Genomic DNA, 18,131 nt, shown 5'->3' with positions numbered 1-18,131 from the left:
CAAAAAAACGGTCTCCCTGCAACACTGTTACATCTGAAATAAACTTATGTGGTGGCCTAATTAAAAGAGAAGAATCAACTAGGTGTCAGGTACTCCATTAAATTCTTTTTAGCTGATTATCTTCATTCAATCTTTATAATTCCATAGGTAGTTACTATTCCAAAATCCAGTTACTGATGAAAATGAGAACCAAAGCCAAGGAAATTTAATTCAGACCATTGGCAATACATCTAGCAAGTAAGAGAGCCAGCATTCAAGCCCAGACAATCTCTCTTAATTATCACACTATATTAATTTAATTGACAAATTTATATTGAGTATCTATTACCTGCCAGGCGAGTTGGCACTAGAGACATAATATGCATAAAATAGGTAAAACTCTGCTTTCATGGGGCTTATACATAAATTAAAGTAAAAAAGATTGATTTGGAAAAGAAATTGAAAAATTATGATCTGTGGATATGGTGGATGACATACTGGCTCATAGAAAAATTTGTGGTTTGAATGCATAATTATAAGAACAATTACATCATCTTCAGACAAGAGGCTACTCAGAGTTATGATCCGTGGAAGGAGAATGAGATGATTATACATCCACTCTGTCTTCTTTCCAATGTGCCCCTCTGGACTGTGGTAAAGTGTTTAGGAAGGAGGGTATCCAGATAGAACATGGTCTTCTTGCTGAGTTGGAGACATGGCTGTTGGAAGCTGGGATGAATGAGGAGAATTCAAATGACAAAGGACTGGGAAACCAGAACCATGACCTAGAGAAAACACCCCATCATTTGTGTAGAGATCCCTTGAGTGCCTGTCTGTGTTTTGAGTAATGTTTCCAAAAGAAGGGCAAAGACTTAATACTAGCATGGTTGTCATATTTAATACATAAAATTACAGGAAATGTGTTAAATTTAAATTTCAGATAAACATGAATCATTTTTAACATCAGTATGTTTTAACTATACTTTACTACCAAGTCCTAGAGAATAAGTTGAACCACACTTGCACCAATATTCAACTTTTAATTTACCTTCATAGAAAGAGAAAAGGCACCTGGAGGATTTAGTCCTCTGGATATTCACTCTAGAAAGATTAGGGTAACTACAGAGCACAGGTAGAGTTTGAACAAAGCCAATGGAGACTAGATGAGAGATCCAAGGAAGCAAGTGTAGATAGAAAAGTGAAGTGGTCCATGCTATAGAGATTTGCATTGGTATGGATCTTGGTTTGCTCATACAAATTTAAGGTCAATCTTGTAATATTTTGTATTTCTGCTCTTGATTAAGGTATTGTGATTGTGTAGTTCATTTAAAAATGTAATGTATAATTAAGAAATTAAGATTAATAGATAATAGTCTATAATAGTCAAGCTATAACAAGTCATGTTAGTTAAATTTTCTAGAAGTATAGAAATGTAGTTCAGATGAATAGGTATTCTTCAAATCTTTCAGAGACCTTCAGAATATGGCACTTAAAGTGTTTTAAGAACTTAGGACTTTTTAATGACAATGAGACACATCTGCTCCTGGCAGCACCAAGCTACTTCAAGAGGATGATGGGCATTTGTAGTAATATCTGCGGCAGGGCTGCGTCCCCGGCACCCGGCTACCCGCATGGCTTTACCCAAAATAATTACACGGAAACTGTATTCTTTTAAACACTGCCTGGCCCATTAGCTCCAGCCTCTTATTGGCTAGCTCTTACATATTGATCTAACCCATTTCTAATATTCTGTGTAGTACCACGAGCTGGCTTACCAGGAACGATCTTAACCTGCATCTGTCTGGAGTGGGAGAATCATGGTGACTCACTGACTCAGCTTCTTTCTCCCAGCATTCTGTTCTGTTTACTCCACCCACCTAAGGGTTGGCCTATCAAATGGGCCTAGGCAGTTTCTTTATTAATTAACCAATGAAAGCAACAGATTAATACAAGACCCACCTCCATCAGGCATTGAAGAGACACCTTATGGAGTTGGTTAGCCATTTGGGCAAGAAACTGCTCTTGCCTGGACTGCTTCACAGTATGCTGTAAAAACTGGACATTTGGAACCCACAGAGAAATGACTGCTAAACTTCCCTAAAGGTGAGATGATCCTTCCGGGTTCCTGCTTCATGAAAGAGTCTACAAGACATTCTGCAGGATACAGAAGAAAGTGATCGGAAAACTGCAAATATAGGAGAACTGTCTTTGAAATTTCCTGCTTCATGGTAAAGTCTGCTGGATACTATGGACCTGTGGGCTGAAGATGGGTGCCCCAATGGTACAGAAGAACTTTGGGTGACTGTCCAGGCAGCGAGATGTCTCTGTCAATTCTAGAGTTTTAGAATTGCTTACAATGCACTTCCTGTTTTCTTAGGTAATTTTATATTCTTCTGGAGTCTTTGATGGAGTTGAAGAATTTATAGTTATAGTTATAGTTTTCCTTAGTTAGGATCAAAGATAAAGTAGATATAAATATTGTAACTGTAATTCTTGTTTGATACATGCTTTGTTATATGTAATTTTACTATGTTAAAGTTAAAATCTTCCTTTTTATTTAACAGAAAAGGGAAGGTGATGTGGGAGTCCCCTCTGTGATTACCACTAATGAATAAAGAAGCTGCTTTGGACTTATAGCAAGGCAAAACTTAGGTAGGCAGAGAAAGCTAGGCTGAATGCTGGGAGAAAGGAAGCAGAGAGAGATGCCATGGAGCACTAGAGACAGAAGCTGGTTAGAATCTTGCTGGTAAGCCACAGCCATGTGGCAATACACAGATTACTAGAAATGGGTTAAATTAATATAAGAGTTAGCTAAAAGAAGATAGAACTAATGGGCCAAGCAGTGACTTAAATAATATGGTTTCCGTGTATTTATTTTGGGACTAAGCAGCCAGGACCAACAAGCTCCCTCCTCCAACAGGTCCAAACTGTAGAACCTTCAATATTAAGAAGTCTGAGGGTAAAGATGGATTCATTGAAAAAATAAGAAATGACCATGACTGAATAAAGTCAATCAAGAATTGCTAGGACCGTGTTTGTGTATGGCCAAACCACCAAGAATTGCTACAACGGCTGAGCCACATGATGAAGGCCTTTGATTTAATCAAAGTCTTTTCATCAGCAGACGTGAACCATGAGCCAAGACAGCTGCTGTGCTGGCGAAGACTCAGCCCAGTGGATTTTTGACACAGTAGCCTCAATTCTAGCCGGGTTTCAGAGGTCTCCAGGTTTATCTGCCAGCGAGAAGCAAAGGTCAGTTTAGGAAAACCAGCTGCTGGCAGACCTCCCAGAGTGAGGGTTGGCTTCCAGCAGGGAGGGGCCCTTTGGCCAGGATCCTAAGAGAACATTGAGGTGGAAGAAAGGGCTGGAGTCCAAGGTTCCACACGTCATAGGCCTGCAACGCCAAAGCTTGTACTCCTCTTCCTGGTCCCAGTGAGGAGGAGCTGGGCAGCCCCACCTGTGAATGAATGCTGATGGCAGAAGACGGGAAGTTCCACTGAGCTTGGACCCCAGACTCTCATCACCTAAGGAGACTCTGACTCTGCTGCCTCTCAAACATGAGGCTTATTGTCTGCCAGTGTCGGACTGTGAAGTGTTAGGTCACTACCCTGTCCTGGAGGACAATAAAAAGAGGAACTGGCATCGGTTGCTTTTCCTGCTTAGCTAAACTTCTGGGAATAAATATCCTCTCAGGTCCAGAATGTGTGATATCAGGCCAGATATCCTGTGTGCGGACCTCTCACCAGGCATGACCAAGTCCTACTTTTTCCTTTTCTATTTCCTTTTATGTATCAGGAAGGATGGAAGGAAGGAAGGAAAGAAAGAAGAAAAAGAAGAAAAGGAAGGAAGGACACATATTTCCTTCATCTTACATCTAAGATTATGTTTTGTTTTTGTTTGTTTTGTCTTGGTTTTGAGACAAGGTTTTACTATGTAGCCCTGGCTGACCTGGAGCCTGCTCTGTCAATCAGGCTGGCCTTGAACTCACAGAGATCTGCCTGCCTCCGTCTCCCACATGCTGGGATTAAAGACTTGTACACCACACCTGGCAGGATCATGTATTGCAATAGTTTGTTTCATAAAGGTTTAAGGAACTGTCCGGAGGAAGTCTCTAGAAGAGAGAAACTCAAGGACCAAGGCCCTTATTGCCTCAGCAGTGGGTTTCTGAGGCAAGGTTGGTACATACTCAGGAAGCCACACATCCTTCATTCTCCCAAGTCATCTTGGATGTCATGGCACTAATTCAGCCCCTTTAGTCCAAGAGATTTGTTTCTGTCCAGCACACCAATGAGTTAACTCAGTACCCTCCTACTCCATGCTGTGATAAAGAACACTTGAACATTTAGCTTATAAAGGGATCTTGGGCACACAGGACACACTGGGATCAGGGAGGTATACCGGAAACCTTCACTTAAAAACCATCCTGTAACTTGGTCAGAACAAAAACCATGTTGGCAAACTCGAGATGCAAAGAGATTCTCTTCCTCAGGTGATCTGTAATTGAACAGAGAAGGCCATGCACAGTGGAGCAACCATCATCTGAGAAATGTGTCTGCGCCCCACAGTCTGCCCTGAGTCTTTCCGAGTTTTGCTCTTTAAAACTTCAGAATGATACAGATTGCTTTTCATATTCCTTGAGATAGCCTCATTATTTTTTCTTCACCTGCCAATTTCCCTGCACGTTCCATCAACAGCATGCAGCTTCCTTTTCTTTCTTAGCGTTTTATCCTTTGTGCAGTGAGGAGAGGCATGCTTAATAATTAAGAAAGGAATGTTTGGTCTTTAATGTCTCCACTGCTGATGTCTCTAAGCTTTCTTGACATCAGTTTCCCTAATGTTATCTGCCCTAGTTCCTTCTCATTATGTAGAGAAAGGTGCAGATTCAGAAATTGGGGGTTGGGAAGGTAACCTGGCAGAGGGGTGACTAAAGTGACTATGTTGGGACAGTCAGCACATGTGACACCAAAGAGTCTCCTTTCAGCTCTGTCTTTGGATAAAATAAATATATATATACACATCAATTATTTGACACCTGTCTCCTTTGTTTTAGACACCATGGTAGGGCCAGAGATGTGACTTTAAAACAGCTATGGCTCCTATTCTTCAAGAGTTCGCTGTGAAGTATAGGGAAACAGGCAGTGTCAAATATTTAGAACCCATTAGCTAAGTGCTTTAAGAAAGGTAACACAAAGCATTGTGGGAAGATATGGACAGTCCCAAATGAAGGAATAGGTGTCATGTTGTAAATGAAGGGGGTGAAGCTGCCCAGGCTTTCTGGAAGAAGTGATGCTTGAATTAAAAGATGAGCGCTGTTTACGGTTTAGAAAACAACAGAAGAATGTCCCAGAGAAAGAACACAGTATTGCAGGCGCTCACAACAATGTGTTGTTGGAGAATCATAAGTTACTCCAGAAGTGGGTGGGAGATAAGACCAAAAAGGGCCCAGGGGACTGGGTGTGGGCAGTTTTCACAGCTGGTGAGAATCTGCTCTGTCATTAGGTCCTCTGAATGAATGGATGGTAGCTAGACGGTGGGCATTTTGAAATCTGGCAAGTTGGGTTAAACCCAACTTACCACTCTGTCACCTCGACCCAAGCTTCAGCTGCTTCAGCAACAACAAAATGAGATGATATTCACTCTTGAGGATTGTCATCAGGGCTAAATGACAATACATGCAGTCTCTAGCACATGGCGTGGTGCAGTGCTAAACCACAGTGACTATCATAGAATGAATTGCTATAATCAAGAGGAGCCCTCAAGTCCTTTAGCCGCGTTCTCAAGTGAATGTAAACAGGACTCCGTCGCCTCTAGCCACCAGGAGCAAGGAGCTCATCCTGCCTGAACCTGTTTGTATCCTTGCGTTTGTTCTCTTTGGATCCGTGTCTTTAATGGCAACATATATATTTCACGATTTGCTGTTTTTATTAACTGAGTAATAAATCAGCTGTTTGGAGTGAATTATCATGTCTTTAGACTCATATATTTCATTTATTTTTCCTGCCAGAGAATTTATGAGCTGAAAGAGGAGATTAGAACGCATCTATGGAGTTGAAAACAGGCCAGACAGTACTTCCCAGGACACACTAACTTTTTCAGAAACATTTGAGTTTTCACAAGTCATACAGTGCTTGTGAAATTTAAAATTTGTTTCAAAATGAGACAGACAGAGGAAGAGGGAGGAAGGGAGAGGGAGAAGAATTCAGAGGGCGAGGGAGGGGGAGGGGTTTTGAGGCTGGATATAGCTGATTTAAATGCTGGCCTTGGCGGCTTGTTAATTCTGTAATTCCTAGGTCCTGGCTTCTCATCCACAAAATGGCGATGCCCCCACCCATCTTATGGATTTGTTGTAAGATGGAAGACAAGGTCCTGGTTCATTATCGGTGCTCCTTGCTTCCTGTCTTGATTTCAATGGTTCCTTCCTTCTTTTTCAGATGAAATGCTTCGTCCTACAGTTTTATGATCTAGGAAACCAAGTCAAAACAATCAAGTTCTGGCCTCTAAGTGAGATAGCTAGCTAATACAAGAGACAGGGCTCTCAGCCGGGAGTCCTGTGTTAGAAGAAAGCCCATATTCAGCTCTGTTGGGGGTGCTGAAGTATGAGGTCCATCCAACCTGGCTACTTCTAGGAGTGGTTCTGATGTTTAGACTCTGTGGTAGGCTAGTTAGCAGACTCTTCATGGAAACTATACCTGACCTTAATCTAAAGTCTGAGAAGCTATAGGAATAAGTGTGTGTGTGTGTGCGCGCGCACGAAGGCACATGTGCAGCTCTGAAGTTGGAACTGTGCCTCATGTGTACTAGCCAAGGACTATGTTCCCAGTCCTTTGGGTTTGGACAACTATTGAACAAACCAAGCCAGGAGCAGGCAGGCAGATGTGTGGAAGAGACAGTCAAGATTATATCTGGCATGACTGTTCTTCTGGCTTTTACAGACACAAAAGGAAACAGCCCATAAGTTCTTTCTCCCTCTGCACAGACTTTGTTGAGATAGTTTCTGGGACCTGAATAAGTTTGTGGATTTAAGCATTCAGTCCTAGTTATCAGCTTTGAGCCCGACAGTGTAATCTCCTATTGGCTCCTTGCCCCTGTTTCGGCTCCTCGCCTCTGTCCCCTCACACCTGGGATAAAATTCCTAACAACATAGAAGACCCATAAGCTCATAGCCTCTGGCTCTGCTTTCTGAGTAACTCAGACTAAAAATTACCACAGAATCCCCCAAACCATACCACTCCAGTTTACTTGTCTCTGGCAGTTTCTCTCAGTTATGAAGACTTTCTGTGTTCTCACTTATATCCTAAATGAATAACGAGTCACTCTGGAGAGTGAATTTCTGTACCTCATGTTGTGTGTGAGAGTGTGTACACGTGCCTGTGTGTGCATGCAGATCCATATTTCTGTAGGAGTCGCAGGACCCCGTTGGGTATGGGTCCTCCTCTTCCATTTTGAGACAGGGTCTCCCTTATTGTTCACTGATATTTACACTAGGCTAACAGACCTTCAGCCTTTCAGCAATTCTCTCTTCTCTAACTCCCGTTTCCCAGCAGAGTGTGCTGATCTTGGGCCTGCTTCTTCCAAAGCTCTGCTAAAGGTTTGCTTTGTATCAGCCACCTCTGACCTCCATGTAACTGAGATTATGGTCAAGTCTGGTTGAGTGGCCTTCTACCATTGCTGCATGCTTGTTGCTACCACTGAGGAAGTAAAACTTAGTCTAAAACGAGGCTCTGCCACAAGCCTGAAGCCTCCTATATAATTTCCAAGCCAGAGAGACTGGCCACTAGCCCCAGCTCTTTGAGGAATTTCCTGCCTCTGGAAGCTTCTCTCCCTTGGCTTTGTTTCTTCCTCCGAATCCTAGTTCCTTTCCTCCATGTTGGGCCCTTATTCTAGCAGAAGGAGAGCCAACCAAGAAAGATTCTAAAGATTGTCTCCCCCACTCAGAGGAAGGCAATTACATTTCAGGTGTTCTCTGGATGCTAATAAAGCTAACTCTTCATTACTTATTATTATTGGACGATGCTTGGTTACACAAGGCAATTTCGCGCATCTATGTAAATGTACTAGGAACAGGTTCCCCCACCATAACCCACTCCTCTCCCTTTTCTTGCCCCCTCCATTGGTCCCTCTGCTTGTCTAGACAATTGGATTCTACTCATCTCATGTGTGCACATACGCTTTTATGCAACTAGAAGAGATCTAGGGCTCACAAATAGAAAGCACGTGCTGCTAATCTTTCTGAATCAACTGAATTCACTTGATATGATTAGCTTTAATTGCATATATGCCGCGAATTACAAAGCTTCCTCCTCTACCTTTCTCTGCGTGCACGCATGCGTGCGTGCGTGCGTGCGTGCGTGCGTGCGTGTGTGTGTGTGTGTGTGTGTGTGTGTTCATGTGCGCATGCGCACACAGGTGCTCAGGAAAGGCAGTAAAAAGACCCCGAGAGAGTTATCAGCACTTGTGGGCTATCTAACATACATACTGTGAGCCAAATTTGGGTGTTCTGGAAGAGCAGCCACCACTCAAGCCCCTGGGACACCTCTTCAGCCCAATTTCATGCCTTTTTATGACCGAGCACATTCTGTTGTATGTGATACGGTTTCCTTAACCATTCCTCTGTTAATGGACACTGTGGATGGTTGGTTCCATGGTTTAGCTACCATGAAAATTCCACAATAAACATTGTGTGTAAACATCCCTGTGGTGTGTTGGTCTGGACTCAGTTGGGTGTATATCTAGTAGTGGTTTAGCTGGGTCATATGGCAGGTCTGGAGGGTTGTTTTTGTTTGTTTGATTTTTTTTTTTCAGGACCCTCCAGGTTGACTTGCATAGAGGCTGGATTGCTTTACACTCCTTCTAGACAAGGTAGAAATTTCCTCTCCACCCACATCCTCGCTAGCATTGATTTGTTTTCTTGATGACTTCCATCGGGATGGAATCTCACTGTGCTTTTAATTTCATTCCTCTGCTGTGGGACACTGGCTTCACGGGCTCCTTGGCTGTTTAGACTTTATCTTTGGAGAACTGTCTGCTTATTTCTCAGGGACAAAGGCTGACTGTGGAGCTTATTGTCTTGCTTCTGTCTTGAACAGAGGAAACAGCCTACCTTATTCCAGCAGGTGCCCATTCTTCCCAGAGGCACTTGAATTCTCTTTTTTTCTAAGGTGGGAAGTTACCGAGAAGTGAGATTGACAAAACTTGGAAATGTAGCAATATGACTCAAAGGGACGCTGTGCCCCCCGGCAAATAATAAATTTAACGGCTCTTCTACAGGCACCAATGATCACGATTCACTTTTCTTCTTAAAACCCCCCTGGGAAAAGCATTCTTATTACACTTTTGAAAATGACAAATGAGACCTAAGACAACTTGCGTTTGGCCGTGCAGTTAAGTGGTCTAAATCAGATTTTACCACACCCCAAATCCTTTTCCAAAGTCACTACAATTCCACTATGGAAAAACAGCTAGCTACAGAGCATGATTCTGAGCCCATGAACTTACCTTTGGAGCTGGGCTTTGATGAGAAACAGCAGGGACATTGCTGGAGGCTTCAGGACTGGGCTCCAGTTCCTCTGATCCCCAATCTAAGAAATGGCGATAATACTGCCCTGGTCCTTGGGATTACTGGGAGGTTTAAGTGAGATAAAACAAGAAGAGCATTTGGCACGAGTGTGACATGTTGGCAGTAACCACTACCTACTGCTGGTGAGATAGTTGCGAAGTGATATTATCATGCTTAAGGTCTCCAAATCAAATGGGTTTCAAGACCTGGCATTCATAAATATTCCAAGTATGTTGTTGTCTCTTCTGTATCTCTAAGAAACTATCCCTCCTCTCCATTCACTGTGGGAGGTAAAGTCCTGTGGTGACTAGGCAGGAGTGTGGTATTGTGTACCCACTGGCAGCACTGTCCCCATTGCTTCGGTCTGTCTCCCGGTTTTGCTCCATGCAGCGGCAGCAGAAGCAATTGTTTCAATAGGAGAGTTCCCCAGGCTCCTTTTATGGCCATCCCTATTATCTGCGCTGCTTTGCATTTGATCACACAAGACTTCTTGCAGAGGAGCGAGAAGAGCGTCAAGAAAGCGCCCAGGTTTTGCACACATCCACCCTTGAGCCTGGTTCCTAAATTGCCTGTGGAAAGTGACTTAATCTCTACGAGGTTCAGTTTCACCATCCGTGCTTGCCCCCCTGTCTCAGTGGACATCATACTAAAGGATGTGTGAGCTTCAGACGCCTCAGCTGTGACTGGCCTGTTACAAGAGTCAGGTGAAAGTCGTTTCTTTCACCTCCCTGTTTCCTCGGCTTCCTTTCCCGTTTCCAACTGTAAGTGTGACGTGGCCGTAGGAAAGAAGGCAATTTTTATTCTTCTGCTATGTAATGAAAATTCTGAGTCCGATTCCTGTGCTGAAGGCATAAGGCTGTGTAGCACGAATAGTAAAAACCCAGAGACAGATATTGGGGTTCAAGCTGAAGATCAGAAAAACAAAACATCCAAGCCACTAGAAAAGTCTTACCTCTACCAAGGCTGGGCGACTGCAGACTGAGCCGAGTCTCTGTTTCCTCCCATTTTATATTCCCCGTTAAAGCTGGGATTAAAGTCGTGATTCTCTAGTACTAGGATTAAAGGTGTAGGCCACCACCACTTGGATCTGTCTCTGCACTGATCTTGTGTAGCCCAGGGTGGCCTTGAACTCATAGAAATCCATCTGCCTCTGTCTCCCAAATCCTGGGATTAAAGGTGCCTGGTCTCTGGTGGCTTAGTTTTATCTTCTGATCTTCAGACAAACTTTGTTTATTAAAACATAAATTAAAATATCACCATGATGCTGCGTATATCAGAAGCTAATCTCATTTTGGAATAGGGTTGCTGCAAGTAACTATTTAACGTGAATTCAAAATAAGGTAGGATGGAACTCCATCCAATGTCTATTATCCTTGTAAAGGGAAAATGTGTTCTCTCTCTTTCTCTCCCTGTCTCTGTCTCCCTATCTCTGTCTCTCTCTCTCTCACACACACACACAAAGTGGTGCCTCTGACGATGCTACCCTGAACATGCCAGACCTTGTGTGAGCTCAGAAGCTAAGCAGGATCTGGCCTGGTTGGTACTTAGATGGGAGAAGAGGTGAGAAGGATGCTTCCCGTGAGCCAAGGAGGGCAAAGATTAGCAGCAAAGCACCAGCAGCTGAAAGAGAAGCATACAAGAGATGCTCCCAGAAAGCACCCACCCTGACAACAGTGTGGTTCGGAGTTCCAGCCTCCAAAACCATGAGACAATAGCTACCTGTTGCTTAAGGCACTCAATGCATGGTCATTGCCATGGCAACCCTAGCAAACGAATAAGGAAGCAACCAGAACTGCGGTCTTCTTGGAAATACCCAATAAGGAGAATACTAATTGCATATCCATTTTTATTTGGTCATTTAAAAATTAAGTTCTATAATCAAAATCAAGGGAGATAAGCAGTTTACTATAAAATTATTGAAAAATAATACGGTAAATTGCATATAATCCTCCATAAATTTTCTTAAAATTTAAAAAATATTTTTAATTTAATTTTATTGGTGTCTATTCATACATAGTACTGGGTTTCAGAAGGACGTATTTATACAAGTGTATCCCCATCCATCAACCCTGCTTTCTTTCCCACACTTCAAAGTCTCCTTTGTTCCTCTATTTTGTTTTCACTTTTAAAAGAGATTTATTATTCTTGTCTGTATGTGCATGAGTGTTTGCCTGCATGCATACATGTGCACCACACGCATACCTGGTGCCTGAGGAGGCCAAATGAGGGCATCGGGTCCCTCAGAAATGGAGTTCCACATGGCTGTGAGCCACTCTTAGCCACCATACCATCTCTCCAGCACCATGACTTGGCCCCGCTTCCATGACATCTGTACATTCATGATTTCATGTATCCACAATCTAGGAACCATAAATGACGAGAAACATGTGATCTCCATCCTTCTGAGAGTCACGTAGTTTACTCAGTAAGATACGCTCAAGTTGCATTCATTTTCCTGGCAAAAATGCAATTTTTGACCTTCTTTATGGATGATTAAAACTCCACGGGAACACTTAAAGAATCCAGAAGACGGGCTGAGCAGTGGTGGTACATGCCTTTAATCCCAGCGCTTGGGAGGCAGCAGCAAACGGATCTCTGCGAGTTCAAGGGCAGTCAGGTCTACAGAGCAAGCTCATGAGAGCCAGGGCTGTCTCAAAAACCCAAAAACAACAACAACAACAAATTCAGATGACATTTTCATATAGTCTTTGAAAAACAAATGTCACAATCAAAACACTAGAAATCTATGACCAACAATCAAACTGTCTGCCAGATAGTGTGTGTGTGTATTTGCGTGTGTGTGTAACAAAATAGTGGAGAAGAAGAAAGAAAAAAACATTATTTTGGGTCTATAATATGTTCCTCTCTGAAATGGGAAGCTGGCATAGCTGGAAGAGGCTCAACCCCTAAGAAACTGCACAGTCCCAGGTTCTGGTCCTGGAGACTCTTGGCTGAGTCTTCATCTTCCTGTCCCTGGTAGTCTTGTAAGTTTCCTTCAGCACATGCATTTTCTGAATGTTGCAGTTGAGAAAGTAGGTGACACACAATGGTATATTGCATGTACTTGGAGATGAACTTATCAAAAATAAAATGTTTGTAAGAATCATAGCGCTGTCCCCAACAATTCTTGCCCTTTCTCTTTCAGGGCCTGGCTGCATTTCCCCATTGTTTTGGGGAGCAAGTTTCTTGGTCAAGGTGGGAAAAGCAGTTAGAAAGCTGCCGGCAGGCGTTCTGGCATTGTGAACATTTCACATGAACAGGATCTTAGCTCCAAGATTATAGGGAGCTCATTAGCACATTACCTCTTGCCCCACATTGTGTGCGGTCCTAGCGCTCAGCACAGCCTAGCGGGGGCTCAAGAGGGGGCTAGCCAAGACTATTCAAGTATCTCGGTAATGACATAGCAGCATAGAGGTGCCCATATTCTCATACGAACCACTTCCCATTTTCAAATTCCTGAGGAGAAATTCCAGTCTAAAGGTGTCAGTCCTTTCATAGTAAACAAAAAATATATAAAAACGCTCAGGATTTATGTCTGATATCGGGTTCTGGCTCTTCTGAGCTAATGTTCAAAGGAATTAAATTCCACCCTCCTGTTGCATCTGCTTGGTCTAAGCCTTACGTTTGCAGTCTCTAGACAGAACTGATTCTTTCTGGTGGCACAGTTTTAGCTGTGACTCTCTGGGTGGCAGCAGAAGGCCCTTAAGGCCTCAGAAGCTAAAGTCCCCTTTTATGAGCCAGCTAAAGAGTTAGCAGAGGAAACAGCGTGAATAAACCTCGAGAAAAGCACCACTGTGGACCCAAGCTGATTGTCGCTAGATCTCAATTCTCAGGGCCTCCATCACCAGCTGCCTCCTGGGCCATGGCCGAGAGAAAGGCTGAAGGGTGCTAAAGGCGGTACAGCCTAGGAGAAGGAGCCAGAGAGAAGATGGGCAAGGTCGCCCGCTGGATCTGCTCCTTCAAAGCCTGAGTCCAAGCCTAAGATGGCCCACGCAAAGAAGAAAGAGGAGGTGCCAGACAGAACAAAGGGAAGTCTGATGCTGGCAAGGAGGGGAACAACTTGGCAGACAACGTGGAAGCCCAGAGAGACCAGGCCCAGGAAGCCAAGGGAGCTGCAGGGATCAAGGGGAGTGTAGGCGGTACTGAGACCTGCTTCTGGTGACTATACAGCTTGAAATATTATTTTACAAAGTTTCATAAGAGTGCAGAATTCTGTTTTACCTTAAAAACAAACAAACAAACAAATAAACACACATGTTTTTAGCACACAGAACCCTTCGTTGTTTTGGGGAGGGGTGAAGACTATGTGTCCCTAACAAAATGTCTCCCAAGCTGGATTGATGTGGGGTAAAGACCCTTTTCTACTGGTTTGAAAGATTCCTCTCTGTTGTGGGGAATTAAAGAATGTTTTGCTTTAATGTATTTTTTTTTTTTACATTGTCTGTGGTGAATATATATTATCTCAGAATGACCAAAAAGAATCAGAGCATCTTTCTTAACTTAAACTGTTTTTTATTCTAGCTGGATAAAAGACACTTAGCAATCATATACTGTTTAAGGCATAAAGAACAAGGAGACTCAATATAAATTTCCTCTCCACCCGCCCTTTGCACATTTTGCCAGTGTTTCTCTCTTACCTATATTCTCTCTCCCTCTGCCTCCTAGGAAAAGTAAACTCCATGTTAAAAATGAGCAGGCCTTCTACCCAGCATGCCATTTTACTGCTACAGAAAGCTGCTTGGGGGTTAATTTTTTCATGAAACACCTCTGCAGGTTGTGACGAGAATAAGGAGATCACAGTGCTACTGGATAGCATAACCCACCCCTGGCATGCCAAATAGCCCACTCGCTCAGCCAGTAGTCACCAAACCAGCCACAGGTAGCCCATATTACAAGGCTTTCAATGTGTTATCCAATAGGGTATAAGATTTGGGGTCCCTTTATTTTAGCAGCTGAGTGGTCAGAGGAGAATCATTACTTCCTTTATTATTATTACCTTTTATTTTATGGTCCTGCTGAGTCCCCAGGACGCGCAGCTGGAAAAATCAATGCCAGATGGCTCAGTAGGAGACATGGCTAATGGTCCTCTGTCGTTCTCCATCTCTCCCCGCTTGCGGCGGGGCACTTGGGATTACCACATCCAGTACTTAATGAGAACATTTGTTTGATGCTCACAGTGCATGCTGTGCTGAGTAAAGTTTGTTTTGTGTGTGTTTTCTCATGAAATTATCTGCATATCTATGCAAGGTGAGCACTGTTCTTATTTCAGATACTATACACATTGCTGTAGCAAAGAGAGAAGGGACATACACTTCCTTAAACCAAACAGCCTGGATAAAGCGGAACCAGAGTGTGAAGCCTCCCCTTTAGATTTCAAAGGCAGAACTTGAAGGACAATTCCAATGCTTTTACAGAAGAAAATAAAAATGGCAGCCGGGCAATAGTGGTGCACGCCTTTAATCCCAGCACTAGGGAAGCAGAGGCAGCTGGATCTCTATGAGTTCGAGACCAGCCTGGTCTACAAGAGCTAGTTCTAGGACAGGCTCCAAAGCCACAGAGAAACCCTGTCTCGAAAAAACCAAAAAAAAAAAAAAAAAAAAAAAAAAAAAAAAAAAAAGAAAGAAAAAATGGCCTAACGTATCTTAGTTTGTCTATGATATGTCAGATAAGATAATAAGGCTTCTGCAAGCAACTAAACTCTACCAAAAAATGATGTTAACACCATCTTCCCATTTTCTCCAAGATGATGACAGAGACCTAGTAGCATTTTAGACGCAAAGGGGAACTGTGAATTCATCAAATACAGTGGTACGTTGGTACACCAGAGTTCTCTCTCTCTTGTTCTCCCTGTTTCTACCTCTCTCTCTCTCCTCTCTTTTCTCTCTCGTCTTTCTTGTTCCTTCCTGCTTCCCCCATCTCAGTAATCTTAGATGAATAATTAGCATACCTTGCAATCATCAGCCAGATTATTCTATTTACAATGCACAGAGGGCTTTATACTGAGGACATAAGGGCACATGTCATGTTATACTGAATATTATGATATTATCCCACAGCAGTATAAACAACCGTTCACAGAGCAAAAGGCTACAAATACTAGATGCAATGCTTGTGGATTGTACTCAGATCTCTCTTTGCTAAGGCATAGGTGGATCCTGAACTGGGAGGGTGAAGGAGAGGTTTCTGTCCTTACCTCTTACCCTGCCTGGATCCCCTTCTTTACTGTCATAGTCATCTTTGCTTGGTGACCTTTTCCAGAACCCCCGTTCTCCGCTGCACAGGGATTTACAGATCACCTCTTATATTACTATAGCTGCTCTAACTCCGCAGTTTAGCTACACCATATCCGTCAAAGGTCATTCATATTTTAATATGTTGCTTTTGATTTTGTAGTCAGGAGGCAAGAGCGCCGGAGGCAGCCTCTTTGTGGGACAGCCTGTGCTTTGGCCTCTGGTTTAGGTAGAAGTCCTGGTCTGGAAGGCCCAAACTCCTTTGCACTTTCTGAGTCAGTCTCAACACCGTCCTGTTTCATTTGCCCTTTTCAGAAGAGATTAACCTTTACGGCAAGGGCTCCCCGAGAAAGCCACTCCTGAGTGTCACCGTTCTTGGCTAGGTGTGACAGTTGTGTTGATTCATGCTGGCTTTCATGTAAGCAAAACCAGCATACTTGGCTATCAATAATTGTTTGACATTCTAGAAAATTCCCTTGTGCTGACTGGTTTAATGCCAAAGAATGCCTTTTCTTTCTTCTCCCCCAAGAAACTATGAAATGTTTTAACAATACTTGTCTTTTTATGGAAAGAAGGGGAAAAGAAATAAATTTTACAAAATATTTTCAAAGAAGTTTGTAGATTATCTTGGCTCAAGTGACAACCTGAGAATTGTCACCGGGCATTCTGAGATCTCTTGTCTTTGACCCCTTTTGCCACATCTGAGATGCCGTAGTACATTGTCAGTTCTGAACTTCACAGAACATTGGGCAATCATAACACTTAGAATAATAACGAAACAGTCAAACTTGTTGATACACTGATCAGACTAAAAAATGGCAAAGCAAGGGTTGTACAAGACGATAGTTCAAGCTTTGGTGGCCCTGGGAGAGGAGGATTCCAAGAATTCAAGACCAGCCTTGAAACACAGCGGGAACAAGTCTCAAAAAACAAGCACACAAACAATTTTTTTTTTCCAAAATAAGTCAATAATATGAAAAAGAGCAGTTTTAATCATTATAATTAAAATAGTTTAAAAAAATAATGAGCAGCCGTCAGGCAGTGGTGGTGGATGTCTTTAATCCTAGCACTCGGAGGCAGAAGCAGGTGAATCTCTGGGTCTGAGGCCAGCCTGGTCTACAGAGGGAGTTCCAGGACAGCCAGGACTACACAGAGAAACCCTGTCTCGAAAAACAAAACCAAACAAACTAATAATAGTGAACAGGATATGTAATTATTGATGATAAATTTAAACATTTCCATAAAATAGATAATTTTGTAGAAAATGCTTGTTCCTATTTTAAGGTTGTTTTAACTTCTATTCCCTCTGCCTGGAATATTCTTCATTCAGACAGATTTCGTTGCTTTCTAAATGCCTTTATTTACATTTTGGGGAACTTTATTGGCCACTCATGATTTCAATTCATCCCAAAATTCTGCATTCCTTTTCTCTTGCTTTTTCTTATTTCAAACCATGATCACTGTCTGACAAACTAAATACTTTTCTTACAAGCTTTTATATCGACTTCTTCCTTTAATGTGATCCATGTGGCCAAGAATTTTTCTTTCTTAATAGTTTATCTTATATGTCTATAACCTAAGCCCTTGGTACCCAGGAAGTTCCCAGTGAATGTGTTAAATTAGTGAATTGAAAAGCCCAAGATTGTCTCAGTGAATTAAATTCATGTGTGTGTGCATTGAATTATGAATAAATAGACCAATATCAACACTTAATATAAAACATAATATTAAAATATCTGCTATAAAGAAATTGAGCAACACCTCATGCTTTCTCCCACAAAGAAGAGAAGACAGCTAAGGCCAAGTGTATGGCAGAGACTTTCCTCCACCAGGTGAAGCGAGTCTATTAAACATTAACAGCAGATGTTAGTTCTGCATGCTGGGCAATAGGAGCTTTGTTCATTAAGGTGGAGAAAAAAGAAATTATAACTGCAATCATGTCACTGTTCGACACCAAGCTAGATTTTCAGTCAAGGAAATGTCACCGGGTAAAACATTTTCAAAGAAGTCTAAAATCTGGATGGGATGGAGCAAGCTTTCCACCTTTCAGCCACTCCACTGCTTGCGGAGAAGAATCTGAACCCTCCAAATAACTCGTAAAATTAGGATTTAAGGTTATCTGATCTCTGATCAGTAGACAAAACCCAACACCGTGTTTTAAAGCATGTTTTGGTATTTTATTTGAAATACCACACAGGCAGTATACAAATTAAATATGAACTGAGAACTTGCTCTCCTCTCTTCTTGTTCCTCCTTTAACTGCCCTATATTTTTAAGTGTTTCATGCTAAAAATCTTTTCCAGTATATAAATTCCCTACCAAAAGTCCCTCAGTCTCAAACTTAAAGATGTTACTCTTTTTACCCT

The sequence above is a fragment of the Chionomys nivalis genome, chromosome 25 (genome assembly GCF_950005125.1).
Source record: "Chionomys nivalis chromosome 25, mChiNiv1.1, whole genome shotgun sequence".
NCBI classification, from domain to species: domain Eukaryota; kingdom Metazoa; phylum Chordata; class Mammalia; order Rodentia; family Cricetidae; genus Chionomys; species Chionomys nivalis.
The sequence above is the reverse complement of the archived record's forward strand: the minus strand, read 5'-3'. Positions refer to the sequence as shown.